Source organism: Betta splendens, chromosome 10 (genome assembly GCF_900634795.4).
Source record: "Betta splendens chromosome 10, fBetSpl5.4, whole genome shotgun sequence".
Taxonomy (NCBI): Eukaryota; Metazoa; Chordata; class Actinopteri; order Anabantiformes; family Osphronemidae; genus Betta; species Betta splendens.
The window spans coordinates 9189103-9205593 of record NC_040890.2 but is presented as its reverse complement, the minus strand read 5'-3'; positions in this window follow the sequence as shown (position 1 = coordinate 9205593).

Sequence of the window (16491 nt, the reverse complement as noted above, 5' to 3'; positions counted from 1 at the left end):
TAGTGCTCTGAAGGCAGATCGCTGCTTTCTCTTCCTCCAGGTATGTACAGCAGTCAGAATGTTCCTGCGAGCACCTCTGAGCAGCCATCAAAGGCTCAGTCAAAGCTTCACTTTAAATTCTCTTCTTACACTCCCTTCTAAGGACACACAGACTTACTGTCAATGGGAAATGAGGGCAAATGCCACTAGTGCTGCATGTTCTGCATGCAAAGCAGTTGCTAATGGTCCCAATGCATAAACAAAGGATCTATTACCGAGAATTCCTTCACGAGAGACGTGTGTTTAAAGAAGCTGCTTCGCTACCTCTGCTGATACTTTGTGCAGATGCCAGTGGTTTTTTTAATGAGATACTGTATTTTAGACCCTGTATGGATATTGAGGAACATGTTAATTAAGTGAAATATGTTCAGTGGCTCTTCACCCAAAACAACAAGCGTTCCAATTTTTCAGAGTTCAGTCCTTTTTTAAAACACTGCTCAGATTCAGAGGAATCCGTGCGTCAAGTAGAGTCATCAGCATATTTTCAAATCCACATTTTCTTTTCTACGGTCAGCCTTAGTAGCAAAAACACTTGACAGCCGCCATTGAGGAGGGAGCGGCTGAATAGAAGCGCCAAGCCGGCGTGAAGGCCTCATCCAAACACAGGGTGCAGACAGTGTACCGGCCAGAGGGCGAGAGGGAGCGAGCAACAGGACACACATTGTGCTCCAGAAATTGCATTGCAGGAATGTGTGATGATGTAACAATACAAGAACGTCTGACCAATACGTCCCTTAGAAATGTCAGAGAGGCGTTCTGGACTATGTCGTGCAAAGTTAAAAGTGTGACGTTTGGGGGTTCGGACGTTTTCGATGGTGATGAAAGCATACAACCACTACAGCACCACAATCACATTCACTGTTGAAACATGTTCTGCCCACAAAGAGAAGCAGAAACATCAGTGAAGGAGTCCTTAAGGAAAAGTGTCGCACATACAGCAGTACCCATGTCCTGTATTATAGTTTGGAGCCATCCATTTAATAGGACGGTAACCGGATAGTAGCCTCGAACGCTGTTCAATTTGATTACGCAGATCATGCGTTCCGCAAAGTTGGATAAAGGATTGATTTATTTTGCAGGGAGCTTGAAATAATAATCTTCCGCTAAACCTCCGTGGCCTCTGGGCTCCAACTTTTAATAACGTTATGAGTGAGACGAGAGCGGCGCATCGCTGGCCGGACGCGGGCCCGGGTCCGCGGTCCATAACTCCCGGTGCCTGTGCGTGACGGCTTATTTATTTGGCCACCCGGCAAACATGCCCTTGGGTTTATCTCGAAAGACTAGCGCACACTTAAGCAACTCCCGCCATGAATCATAGAGGTGTTGAGCTTTTATAAAGACGGCGGCTCTTTGTAAAGGCTCTCCACTTAGAACAGCGGTGGGGCTTGTTATTAAAACACCAGAAGGCGAGATAAAGGTTATCGGCTTCGCGGGCTGCAAATAAATGCAAAATTAGGAAAGGCTTGACGGGGGGTTGGGGGGAGGGGGGTGCGAGGGAGATGTGATATAAACAGGTGGAAGCTGCTTTGAGCTGCCGCCGGGGGCTCGTAAACACCAGGCAGACTCTGCTTTGTGTCATACAGATGCTGCTCTGTCAGCTGTCGGTGAAAACGCGTGAAAGTCACCGTTCGAACCAAACATAACGAGAGTTACAGTTACAGGGATGATCTGATGCTAGTATTTCCTTAGCTAGCGCCCGTCTTCCGCAGCCTCACGTGTTCATTAGGGCCGCTAACCGCTAGCTTTGCCTGATCGCTCATGGACAGAGGCCACGGCCGCGTTAAGTTCCCCCGGTTAAATGAGCGGCATTCACTAAGCCCCTCAGAGAGTCTTATATCCTGCAACCTTATCCTCCGCTTCACCTTCTGGGGGATTGAGTGAGATAAAGCACAAGATCGTGGAGGGAGAGGAGGCGGGTGACGGGGAGAATGAAGGGGAAAGTGAGATTAGGGGCAGATAAGAGAACGAGCTCCCAGTGAGGGGTGTTGGTTTCATGGCTGTGAACATTCCAGGACTTCATCCGCCCTCTGTGATGTCACGTTTCACCGAAGGCTTTCTGAAACACATGTGAACAACAGTACGACGGCTTCCTCGCTAATAGGACTAATATAATAATATATTATTATATTAGATATATTATATATATATATAATACCTAATATAATATCCAGCCAGGGACCCCGGCCCTTGAGTTGGGGGGACATCATTCAGCTGCTGCTTAAAAATCAGAACTGGAATGAATGGGGCTGCCGGAACAATATGAATCATTTACAGCTTGCTAACATGCTGCCGTGCCCTCGGACTCCCCCAAGCAACCCTGAACCAGCAGCAGAGGAATACACAATGATTCTGACCCCCGGGGTCCGAGCTCAGAAGCACTGGCACAGTGTGTAGTTAAGGCAGTGCTGTGCACGGCCCGCCTTATGAGGGGCTTGGTGTTAGATCAGGACTGACAGCGGGGGTCTGCTCTGGGATTCGTTGGTGCTAATTTTGAACCAATGAATAAAAAACACCCAAATTTAAAATTCACACTGTAAGACAGAGTTCTGGACGAGCTGAACACAGAAAATGAATCTTTTCTGATTTTCAGATTTCTGAAAGCAGTGTAGGGTTTTGGACTCGGACAGGATGAGGAGCGTTGAATTTAAAACATTGATGGGTGTCTGACACAGACAGGATCACACCAAACTCCCGAGGCAGCGCAGAGCGATGACTCAGCATCATTAATAGTCCACCAGAAGGTTGGGGTCAGGACCTCCTTAAATATTGCTGTATGTTGTAGGAGCACAACCAAGCTACAAAATGAAATAAAAAAACACCCACGCAGCCCTGCTCCCAGCACCAGCCACCGCAGAGACACATCCACGTGTGACGAGCCAAGTCGAACCGAATCCATCAGCTCTCGCGCCGTCGCACGCGCGTCTCCTTCACGCAGATCAACTGCTCTGATCAAATGGGAGCGCCTCCCGCGCCGGTTCGACAGTGACGGCGTTCGACGTCTAATCGTGTGCGCTTTTGCGTCCAGAGCCTGAGACGAGAACAGCTTTGAGCGGGTCATTTGCCGTAAAGATGGAGAGAGGGGGGAACGGAGGCTTGCACAAACCTTTTCGGGGAAAACCCTGTGAAAGAGCTGCTAAAGGTGTTCGTAATTGAGGTGAGCTGTCAAAACGCTTTCACCAATAAACAAACACGTTTGGAAAAATCTAAGTGTAATTTTCTCTTTGAATGGATGTTCCATTTGTATCTGGGCTCTAGAGTTCACAGGTCAAGCTTATACTTTTTCTCTCCCCCCCGCTCTTTTTTTGCCCTTCTCCTCCGTCACTCGGTGAGACAGCCATGGATCATCTGTGAGCCTATTAATTAGTCCAATCACTGGCAAACAGGCCCCGCGTTATCGCTGCAGCGCGACAGTCTTTCAGAGCTGAAATTAAACCATGCACACTACTGTTTCAGTGCCAAGGGGAGTAGAGATTTAGCTCCACTGGCACAGCGCATGGATAAATCACCGCCACTAAGCAGCCTGTAGCAGTGCCACGGCACAAAAAAAAAAAAAAAAAAAGAGGAGAGGAGAGGAGAGGGCAAATAAAATGTGCCGCTGTTTATGACAAAAACGCTATTATAGACGATGACAAACTTGTGATGAGCACTTTGGGTTCAAAGAGAAGCTGCTCGGATGCTTCAGACGGAAGGAATGTCTGTCAGAAAGGGAGTGGAAGGAGAAAACAGAGGAGTGAAGGATGTGAGTAACTGACACAAGACGAGCCAAGAAGAAGAAGAGCTTTGGCAACGCGAGATCCTTTATTGAAGGAGGAGAATGAACGACATGAAAGAAGTGAGAATTAGGTGATACAGTGGAAGAGAAACATGAGAAGAAGAAAAGTGTGTGTGTGTGTGTGTGTGTGTGTGTGTGTGTGTGTGTGTGTGTGTGTGTGTGTGTGTGTGTGTGTGTGTGTGCGCGCCCCTGGCCTAGACTTGGACATGTAGGAGTGTCGTGAAACCCTATTTCCCGGCCTAAGCCCTGTTTACTCCCCTTAAAATGCAGATGTTGGTAATAAATCCCAGGTCCGCTCATTCATTTGGAGGGACTGCACCTTGCTTTATTAAAGCCATCTATCACTCAGGCTCCCGAATCAATGGAGGAAAGCAGTGTCAGCACGGAAATACGCAGGGAGAATACAACCTGTGTAAGTCAGCGGAGACAGACGCACCCAAGGAGGACGGGTCCAAAACATGCGTTCTAGAGTAAAGTTACTTCATTGGTGCATTTGGGAGGAGGACATTAGTTATTCTGCGCAGCCTGACGCATCAGGTGCAGTATGCGCTTCACCTGAGGGAACCGGGGACGAACCGCTTCAAACCGAGCCCATCTGGAGCCTCCCCCCACAGGCCCGGTTCTCCCGCGGCGGGGAGGGACTCGTCGGCCTCCTTCGACGCAGCTCGAGGAGCGCAGAGGAGCTCGAACTCAGCGGAGGGAGATGAAAGATGGAGGCGGCGAGCGGGAGACGGGAGGCGAGAGAGCTGCTGCAGAACGCGAGCGGACATCAAAGGCTCCAGATTGGCTGGTGCTTTTTTAGTGCTGGTGCTAATCGGCTAACTGCTCCGACCAGCCTGCTCCTCGGGCTTCCTCAGCCTCACGACTCAGACACTCGGCCCATCTCAATGGAGATGAGGTCACATGGAATGAGCTGGTGATGTGTTTTTATATGGAACATTGACTACACCAGCTACAGCACACGCTACGCTAAAATGTCAACCTAAACACTTTGCTTTATTGTCTTTAATCATTATATTACATCACAACATTGTGTTTATTTTTTCAGGCTGGTTTATATTATCAGGCTGACGTTTATGTGTCTCATGCATTTAGGGGCATGTTTACAAAGACCCAGCACTGCAAGCACCAGAAGACGGTTGTATTTAAAAGTCAGCCACTGTTGAGACAACCTGTTGGAAGGAGTCAGCGAAACAGTGCATCATCATCATCATCATCATCATCATCATCATCATCATCATCATCATCATCATCAGCATCGTTTATCAGAGGAAACCTCTGGGGCACGATGCAGCAGCAGCTGTGTGCGTCTATCGAAGGGTCAACGGCCGCATTAAAGGAGCTCACAGAAAGGTCAACGCGCCCATCGCTCCCGTGACTCTCGCCCAAGCATCAATCACTGCCTTAACACGAGCCGGGCAATTACGACGGCTTCAATGCAGCACTTAAGAGGCCCAAAGTCAAACAGACGCATGCAACTATTGAGAGTCGCCTGAAAGGAAGCGTGACGGCATCGCAACATGCTTCCTGGTGACTTTGTACAAGCATTTGGTAAATATCCCAACAAACGCACTACTGTCATCTGATCCCTCCACGCTAAACACTTATTCAGTTGTGTTCCGACACATTCCAGAATGGCCCCGCGAGCGATGCAGTCGAGTGCCTAAAACAAACACGTTTGGAGCAGAGGCACAAAAGCTCTAATTTCAGAATTTCAAGGACTTGTGTTGGGCGGGATCGTCTTAAGGTGCCATGACGCTCATGCATAAATCATGCAATCATCATCAATGCATATTGAGAGGGGCTCTATCGCTCTGCTTCTCTATGGGAGATTACAGGGAGCCAGGACTGTGACAAAACCCAGCTGATTGTAATGAGCTTTTTTGTGGCTTCCTGCACTGACAAAACAAGCCTAAATTAATCATGATACCAGCCTCCTACTGCGGCAAGGAAACCTAAGGCTCCCATCAGTGCTCCCTGTCGCAAATTGGACCCTGAGTTTCTATGATGCAAAGTGAATTAGCCTCCCAAACGCTTTCATCTAACTCATTCACAGCGAGTGCGTCAAAGAATGTGTTTTCAAAAATTGGCCTGGCTTTATGAAACATGAGTCAAACCGTTGCAGTTGGCACCATCTGCGGTGAAAGGAGCAACGTAAGCGAGAGGAGCGCGGATGCACGGCGGAACCTACAGCTGGATCCACAGGAAGCGGAGCACAGTCGCGCGTATGCGGGCGCCGGGACGCGCAGGCAGCGTCCTGATCCGCCTCCTTCCCGCTCTGACAACATAATCTCTGTCCATTAAGTCTGTAATAACGTCGGATTTGGGGCTAATGTGTGCGTAATAATTCCAACAAAGCAAATTTCACTCACACAAAAAATACTTAAAGTAACAGACCAGGCAGACAAAAGTTTTTTTTTTTTAGGTTTATGTGGTTGAAATCCACTATCCAGCTGGATTTTAAATCACTTGTATTAAAACATTAAACGTTTAAGTTTCTAATGGTGGAACATCTTGGACCTTCGTGTGATCCATTCAAAAGGCCAGTTCGATGGTCTTAACTTACCTGCTGATATTTGCAGCTTTGCTTGTTAAACATACTCGTTTCCTCTGGTCCTTTTTTGGGCGGTATTCGACGTGCGGCGTGGTTCCGACTCGGCTCCTGTGCACCGGGTCGCACCTCAGCAGCACCAGAGCCGAGCGGCCTGCTGAGCTGCCGCACTCGCTCCGCAGCCACCGTTTTACGAGGTTCTGAGGGAGCGCTTGATTCATCATTTTGATGTAATGCCAGCTTCGCCAGCTGTGTGACAGCACAATCTCGGCCCAAATGCGTACGACTGCCTTTTAGGCTGCCAACAATGGAATTCAAATGCAAACACGAGTGAAAACCCTTGACAGTATTTTAATTGCACTATTAAATCATTGTGTAATTGCACTGCAGGCGATGAGAACCGACTGTCTGAAATTAAAAAGCTGGCAGCTGCCTGAGATGTGTTAAAAAAATATATACCATTCCTTTTTGACGGCATCAGAGCTTCACCTATCTGACGTCGCCTTATCAGCTGATCCACATGAGAGCGTCCACCTGGTCAAAGCTGATGACGCTGCAGGAGGAAGAGTTTGACAGGAAGTTGAGGACATGTCTCATCAGACTCTTTAGTTGCCCGCGAGAAGTGACGCTCGCATTCTCTGTGTCTGACTGATACTTGCCTCACGATTCCATTACCTGCAGTGCCAGAGGGCCCGTGGGACAGCAGCCATCCGCACAGGAAGCCAAGAAGCAAGTGAAGGCAGCGACGAGATGAAGGCAGGTGCTCTGTGCTCGAGTGGAGCATGAATATATCAGAAAGAGTTAAATGTCTTCTTCCCCGGCAAGCAGATTGCCTGGGTTGGGTAGATTTCATTCCAGCCACATGCCTCAAGGATATTCTGGGTCTTCTCATTTTAAGGCTCATCTTCCCATTTTTTTGCATGTTCAACATTTCGTGATAATAGAGAAACTGGGTCAGCCGGCGCTCTCGCATTCCGGTCACATAATTTCAGCGGAGGGAGAACTTCTTCGCATATGCATTGTACTCTGGGGTGCCGGCGAGAAGACAGCGAGTTTTAATCCAGCCCGTGAACTTCGGCGGGTTCGGCGGCTCCTTTCGGGCTCCGTGGGGACGTGGAAGGAGTCGGCCACTCTCGCACCTGCAGTACGGGAAAATGAGCAAAGAGAAAATAGTCGTAAGAATTACTGCGTCCCAGCGCCTCAAAGACGAGTTAGCAAAGCCACACTCTCACAATTGCTCAACATAAGAGGAATGCTCCTCTGTGGGGGTGAGTGTGAGAACAGAAGTCGTTTACCCAGAATGACCAAGCACATGAATATTGTAGAAGGGCCATAAAATGGTTTTACCTTGCCTTATAGAAGCTATCTCAAGAGATGTGATGTTAAAGAAATTCTATGGAAACAGCAGCTTCCAAAGCAATATCATCCATAATAAACTCGCTGACTGCTGTAAATATTAGTCCCATCTCAGCGTGCGGTTAAATGGTGCTGAAAGGCACTCAGCTGAAGACTATACAGGCTGAAGTGACTTTGTCAAGGGAAGTCAGTGCTCACGAGCGTTTGAAGGAGGATTTAATAAAGATTTCCCAGGCAGGTGGACAGGGAAGAGGGTAAATGAGTGGATCTGTGAAAGGGGGAGTAGGGAGAAGAATGAGAAAATGGAGCAGAGAGGACGCCGGGACCGAGCTATTCTGCATGAACGCAGACCACAGGCAGCTGCTTGAATGCCACCCAGACACCTGCTGTTATCAGGCTGCAGTGAGTGGCGCTTTCAGGGGTTGGGGGGGTGGTGGGGGGGTTAGTGCCGTGAATGGGAAGCCAGAGCTCAGCAGTAACGGGCTCTTTCGGTGTGATGATGGTGGCGTTTTAAAGCAGGTCAAGCTGACGGAGCAGGAGTGCGGACCCCCGCATCCCGCTCCGCTCCGAGTGGATGTGACTGACGGGGGCGGTGACAGGACGGTGGAGCTGCTGGAGGCGCTCAGGCCGGCCATGCATCTGCAAAGGCAGGACAAAAGGTGAACAGCAGTACGTGAGAATTGTTTATGAAAATAACTTTTTATAGTAATGAGCCTGCACCAACACAAAGGCAGTGGTTCATATTTAGCCGGTGTTCGAGGAAGAAGGAAGGCGGAGGTTCTTTTTTTCTCGCTGAACATTAGTCCTTGCTTCTGTCAGTCAGTGCTGATCCAGCCTTTTTGTTTCCTAGCTCATTCCTCTGCTATTCTCTCTGAAATGCTAATATGGAAACTCAGTGTGCCAGCATCAGCCTTTCCCAGCCTCCCATCGTTCCATCACTTCCCTCCTCTGCCCAGCTTCACTGTGGGCTCATTTAAAACATCTACAAACCTATAGGAAGGCCGGCGCTCGTTTAAATGTTGCCTCCGCCAAGACGAGGAGGAGCAACCGCCGTTGGCGCACGCTATTAAACTCTCCTCCTTGTCACAATTCGCCAACACCGTGACCTTTCTTTGCACCGCTCTGAAAAGAACCAATTTTCAGGCGCGGCTCTCCGCTTCGCGTCAGGATGAAAGCTGTAATTTCTGCTGTTTCTCAGAACTTACCTTGACGGTGCTGGCTGCGTAGCCGCGCCCCCGGGGTGCGAGCGCCTTTGAGGGCTCTGGGCCACGTTTCTCTCTATGCAGACGATGCTATTATGTGTCTTCTTGATGAGGAATGTCTAACGACGGAGGCTCGAGAGGCGCTGGGCACGATCTGCACCTCGCATCTGACTTGTCAAGGGACTCTCGGAATTACACTTCACGTTCCGATTACGGCGTTCCCTCATACGTGGGCACTCCGTCGGCTCCGCTCCGTGGTCGACCGCGTCCTTCCCCGGTATCTGTTCTAATAAGCGGCAGAGTTAATCGAGAGCATAGAGCAACACAGCTTCCCCCTGGGAGCAGCCAGGCAGTACTGCTGACTGCGGCGCTGACAGCCAGAGAGCATTAAGCACAGGGCTACTGCCGCCCAATGCAGGCGCTCAGTGAACCATGACGGTGTCATTTCTTTTAATAGGGCTTCTTTCCTTCTCGCTTTTTCTGGTTCTGATCTCTCATTTTTTGTCTTCTTCTTCGTCTGCTTTCTCCTCTTTTGTGAACGTTTCCCAGGATTCTACACATCCCCATTCCTCGCTCCAGCTTCCCTTTTCTCTTTAATCCCAGCCTTCGTCGGGCCTGTTTAAAATGCAAGAGGTGGGGATGCAGTTGTTGCTGAGAACCCCAACGGCGTGTGGGGAACTCTAATTGGTTTGCTTAACCTTCAGAGCACAATGAGCAGGCTGTAATGAAGGCTCATGATTCATGGCCAGGTAATAAAGCTGAAGAGGGCCGTTTACCCAACAGCACACGCACACACGCACACACGCAGACACACACACACACACACACACACACACACACACACACACACACACACACACACACACACACACACACACACACACACCCTCGCAGCAGCACACAGCTGCATATGGGATTTAACACAACGTGGGGTGTGTGTTGTCAGACGGGCGTATGGTCCTTTAATAAAGCTCTCAGCTATTCGGTGAGAGCTTTCTTTCTTGGCAAGCGACTTTCATCAAAAACATGCAACCAACATGGCGACCAGGTGCGGGTAATTTAAAAGCTCGATGCCAGGAGGGCAAATTATCAGGCTCCGCGACAGCTGACGACGTAATGTGGAGGTTTTCGGGTCAGCAGCTCCGCTGGTGCCAGACCAGAGCCGCGCCGGTTGCTCACAGGTTGTGGACAGCAGGTACTTTTCACTTTCTGCCGCCTGCAGCAGCAGCACAGTTCACGCAAGCGTGCCTGGATATAAGAGCTAACGGGGACGACAGGCCGACGCTGCCCTGGAAGCTGAATTAGCTCGTGTGTGTGAGTGTGTATGAGTGTGTATGTGTGTCTCCCTACGTGTTTGTGTTGTGCATGTTTGATGAGGCTTTTTAATGAACTGGCGGACTCCTGGAGAAAATCGCTGCGTCAGGGTATAGTCTGCCTTTTAAGGGCTTCTGAATAAGTTACGATATTTGCAGAGATAATGAGATGGAGGGAAGGAGATAGAGGGCGCGAAGGAGCTGAGATCATCAGCAGAAAACTCTTAACACAAAGTGACAGTCGGAGGCTTGAGCCACTTTTCAAGGTCAAACTGCAATATTCTGAGTGAAAGGGTTGTTTAAAGCACGACTCTGATCAAACGTGAACGTAATCAGATGCATGTGTATTTTAAAAGTGCAGGGGATGAACGACTGGGGAACGGAACGAGTGCAGCGACATCACTCTTGAGGAGCGATGTCCAACTGAAGCCCATTCGTACGAGCTAGTGAGCTTGTAACACAATGTGACTGATGCACGTCCACCTGAAGACTGAGGCTGCGTTTCAGATTTACTCCCTCAGCACACACACACACACACACGCTGCAAATCAGGGCAGCACTGATGCGGTGACGCCCAGATGCACTGTTCCAAACAGGTGAACTGAATCATGGTCATTGTAGCTCACTCACAGTCCTTTTTAGGCTTAGCAGCATTAAATCTTGATACATATACATCATACTACATCACTGAAAACTCCAGGTTCCCACGTTTTATGGCGCCTGTGATAAATCCAGACCTGAGCTTTGCTCGTTGGATTGTTAATTCCGCTGTGTTGACCCATCATCTATATAAAGGAGGAGCCGGCTTTCTCGAGATGGTTTGAATTCAGGTCCCAAAATGAGCAAATAACCACAAATCAGGCAGGGCGTCGCCGCCTCCGGAAGCGCGTCCACGGACACCGCCCAGAGCTGTCTGCCACACAGCGGCCCAGACGGATGAGACGCTTCACGAGCGAGCCGAGGGTGGCCCCGCTTTATTGAGGATCAACCGCAAATGTCAAAGAGAGTTGTAGGCGGGCGTTTTTTAGTGCTGGACAGAAGAGCAGTCGCCTGCAGTGGCTCGTTTTCCCCCAATGATAAAACGTGCTGGACGCATTCAATGTAAATGTAGGGGAGGACCCCAGAACAGCAGCGTCGAAGGGTATTCCTGCGTATCCTAAGTCACGACGGTTCTACGCAGACCTTGACCTGGTCTGTGTACAGGAGACGTCCCTGTCTTAGATGGGAATTTTTATTGATTGGAGGCAATGGGATGACTTCACAGTGACTTAGCCTGCAAAAAACCCCATTAATAAAGGTTGATTTCCCCACTTCTTGATTACCAACTCTCTTATTTTGGGGCCTTTAACCTCACGCTGGCCCACTAGCCGTGCAGTCATGCTGATAGCATGCACTTTGCCTCGGCACAAGAGCCATTACTGAGTGTAAATCATCCATCCACTGGCAGGTTATTGAACCCCAGGCTCCATTCTTGGACACTTCATCCCAGACACCACAATAATGTGAGTCTTAGCCAAACACACAACGATCCTTTTGTTGGAACAGGCTGGTCAGTGGTTTCAAAATTGAACTTGAGGCTTATAAAAGAAATAAATTTGTTTTTTTTCTCTATTCTTAGCCACTGGATCAGTATGGTTCTAGTTTAGTCCGGTGAAATATCTCAACAACTATTTGACGTATTACCATGACATTTTGCGCAGACAGTCATTGTCCTCAGAGGATGAATCCTACTGACTTGATGTTCTGAGTGAAATAAATCCACAGCTGGCGGATGAATTGCCATGAAATGTGACGCACATGCTCTCCGAGATTATGAGTTACAATCATTTAGGTGAAGCTCAGTTTACGTAGCAGCACATTCATTGCGCAAAGGCCCCAAACGTGCTTCACGTCTTACAGTAGGTGAACACAAGCCTTGAGTAAACGTCAGATGACAGTAATATTGTTCGAAACTATAATAATTCTACTTGCTGGAAGTAACAAACCAGTAAACATTATTTATAAAAGAGGAATTCTTACAGATCCCAGACAGAAATACAGTATTATATATTTATACACAGACAATATCTTCATCATCCAAAGCAATTAAAAACCTCTGGTAAGTTCTCTGCGAGCTCAACATACCAGTGTTTCCACTTTGTCGTCCCACCGGTGTGCAACGCTCCAGCCCCGCAGACCTGAGAGGCTGCGTGTCGCTTAGCAGCACCTCATTACATGATGTCTGAGTGTCAGACTACACATTTTTCAAACCGCTGTCTCTCGCTGCCTTTTAAAGTCACCAAAGTGTGAAGGTGCCTGCTGCCGCGGCGCTGCCGCCGGCCTTTGTGCCGAGGCTGTTTCCTCAAAATCGGGGCGAATTGAAATGAATTAGTTCATTTCGGGTGATTGAACCTGTGTCACTTCTGCTTGAGCAATTTGATATGTTGCTCTCACGGCGCGCTGCGGACAACTCCTTTGTAAGTTGTTTTCCTTTCTCACCGGCGAACACAACAGCAATTACTTTCAGCGGCTGGCCTTTTAACACCTCCCATTCACATTTTTGGAGTCTGTCCATTCAGCTCTTCGCAGAAGGGGGGGGTTGTATTGTTTAACTTCAGCCATTTCCCAGTGAAAGCTCCAGAGTCATTCATCTTGTAGAGTACAGGTGAACTCACCCCATAAGCAGAGAAAATATGAACACTGACCTGTGCAAGCAGATATTTTTCCTTCGTGCTGAGACTTGGCTGAGAATAGGAGGAAAACACATAGAGGCAAAAACAAAAAAAAAAAAGTTGAGACAAAGTTGGAGGCATATGAGATGCACTGAGCTCACCTGGTCCAAGGTACAGGCGGTAAATCCATGTGAGATTGGTAGATTCTCAGGATATTAGATCAGCGAGGATACTGTGAAGATGAATCATGACACTGCAAAGCAGAGGGAGAGATCGGCATGTAAAACACAAAATACACAGAGCGAGCAGCCGGGAGCGTGAGCGGCTCCGGGCTTCACCTCACACCCCCGTCTTGATCACGCCGCCGGTCGGGCTTAAAGGTTCTGATATCGGTAGTGAGTGTTTATTGACGTTGGCAGAGGTTGCGCCGCCCCACTTAAGCCTCAGACATCCAGCGGGCGGAAGGGCCGTAAAACATCACCTCTGTCTCATATCAGGGCTCATAGAAACATGCGCCCGGCCCGTATTTCACCTCTTTATGGGAGTCAGCTCCACGGGACCTGATATACAGGCGTCCGCGCGAAGCCTAAGTGATCTTTCCATCACAGTACCTGCTGTGGTTTACAGAGCAATCTGATGCCTAAAAACCCGAAACGTAAACATGCCTGCAACGATGCAGCTGGCAGCAAACCGCGTGGGGGAGAATGGATTGTGTTTCCTAAACTGTGGGTTTTTTGTGGCGACACTTTAAATGAGATAGTGAAATAACGCTGCATATTATAATTAGAATGTGCATCACTGTTATTTGGTGTAGAGTAGCTCAGTTTCCTGATTGTTACTGGATGCTATAATTTCCATTTCTGTATGAATGTGTATAACAAAACCTAAAACACTAGTAAGTGTTTTTTTTATTTGTTAGTTAATTAGTTTATAGTGATGCTCTGACTTTTGTTTTTTTGATATTACTATATTGGTTCTTTGGTTTGAGTTCTTCTGGGTTTCCTCAGCTCCTCAGCATGTGTCATACAAGTGCGCATTAAGTCTCACAGGTCCTCGGCTTCTCATTAATAAATATAATTACAGTATGTCGTGTCTGCTGATTGGGCTGCAGTGCAACAGAAAAGGTTATTCACACAGGAGAACTGCAGAGCTTGAGGCAAGGCAAAAAAAAAAAAAGAGGAAGAAGTACCGGCTTTACAGCAAAGCATCACTGTTTAATAAATTGCCTTAAAGAAGGAAAAGTTGGCACAGGAAAAATAGCTTTTAGGGATGGAAACTTAAATGAAATTGTGTGTAACTTTAATGTGACGGGACAAATGCAAAACTTTTGCAATTTCACTTGACTGTACATTATTGATTATGAGCCTCCCCATGATACACAAGAAGCCTCCTAAACTTCCTAAAGCATTTAAGCACCTTTTAGCTCATCGTTTAAACAATAAAACAATGTCTAACAATAGCGTTGGTTATGATTTCACATAAGATTTTAAGGCAGGGCTCTGAATTTTTAGCATCGCTTTAAGAACGTGGGAACAGATTCTAAATGTGTGTTTTTTTGCTGGCATCCCTGACATTGGCGGCCTTAAGAAAACGCAGCCAGCGCCCCTTTTGCATGCTAAAAGGGCCACTAAACCGCTGCAACTCCGCGTGGAATAAGACAAAATCAATTCTGTTTACCCAAAGCGCTTCTATAGCGAGCTGCACACCAGGCAGAGAAGCAAAGCAGTGCAGCGCAGAGAGGACGGGCGGGGACGGAGCGCGCGCTCCCATCGCGATAAGCACTCTTAAGACAGACACCCACAACAAGAATTAATTAATCATTGTTCAGGGGAAATGGGAGAGATGGTCCAATTTACAGAAGATTTATAGGTGGGAAATCAAATGCCACAGCGTATCAATTAGCCAGGGTTCCACCTCCGCAGTCCGATGTGCAAAAAGGATTGCTCCAGAGCAGCAGCGTGTAAACAGTGCCTTGCATTCATTTGTGTTGAATTCTGTCCACTTCTCATAACAGTGGTTAAAAGTCTATTTTTATTCAGTCCTTCATCAGAATAAGGGAGAAATTTACCCATCTCCTCTTTGAGTTGTGACGTCCTAGAAGCCACAAGCTCCAGCCCACCGCTTCGCTCTCCATGCTGAAGCAGGAGAGCGCCTGCTCGTCCTGCAGAACTCTATCATCTGGCAGGGAAAGCCTCTAAATCTTGTTATAAGCTCAGAGAGGATAGAGTGGCGCAGCGTTTATGAGCGCCGCGCTGAGGCCCAGGGGATGTTATAAGAATTATTCCTGCGTTTCCCTGTGCCAAAAGGAGCCCGATCACAATGGAGCTGGTTTTAATTTGCGCTGCCGTGCTCTTCTGAAGCCAGGCGTGCGAGGACACGGAGGTGACTCACGCTGTCGTCGTGTTGAGTCAACACGTCGGCCGGGTTTGACCTTTACCTCGGGGCTCTGTGACCTCGCTTCGCAGGGGAAAAAAAACAATGATTTAAATGAAATTTAAAAAGCCTAAATAGCCCGGGGCCGTTTTCATACATATATTAACCATTTGAAATTGGATGAAATTATGAGACATGCATGTGTCTGACTATTCCAGTCCTGAATTGTCTGCTTCCCAGAGCCATTGTGTCTGTTGCCTGGATGCAAGCGTGGCAAACATGCTTAAGCAGAGCCCTCAGTCACGAGCCCTGTGAGAGTTGCTTTAAATGAATTTTCTCTTTTAAAATTTTACTATCACATTCCTAAAAAAAATCAAACGGGAAAGAAAGAAGGATGCTAAATGTGACATCAATTCCAGTGAGAAGCTGTAAAGCTATTCATAAGGAATATGAAATATAAGATTCATTTTAGGTTTACTATTTAAATATTTGGCATATTGAAGTTCATCAAAACAGCGGCATGCAACGGTATTGATTTATGGCTTGCCAATGCTGCCCTTCAGTGGCAGCTGACTAGAATCACTTTCTCTGCAAATGAATTAGAGGAACCACAGGGGATGCAGTCAGTAATGCTGTCACATCTTTTCACTTACTTCTAAAAATCTGAATGAAATGATTTAACAGTGATGAAATCAGATGTTCAATACACAATACGGAACATCTCGCATCATGAAGGATCGCGTCCGTCTGTAGGTCAAGTGCGCCAAAATGTCACGTTTTGTCCCGGAGAAATGAAGATAGATGTTGGGCGGCACTTGGCTGAAAACTAATCCGAGCCAGTGATCCATCAAGCCCCAAACATTCAGCCGCGCTAAGTGCACGGGCGTGATCGGGCTCGGGGTTCAAGGACGCGGCGATCCACGGCCTACCTCCGCAGATCAAAGCGTCCACGGCTGAAGGGGAACGAGACGTAGGCCTGCTGCGGATGTTGAAAACGTGGAAAACCACAGTGCCACATTAAATCTGGTTAAAGCGTTGTCCTCAGCTGGCTTTTCGCTAACATAAATGTCAAACTATTCCCCGAGTGCAGCTGAGTGACACGTGTTTAGAGTATTTGATGGTGTTGTACACAGAGTGGCGCTGACCTCACTGTGACACCGGCTCTCCTCCAGGCCTGCTATCATATCGTTCGGCCTTACATGATCCAGATGCAATTAAATATAATTATATAATG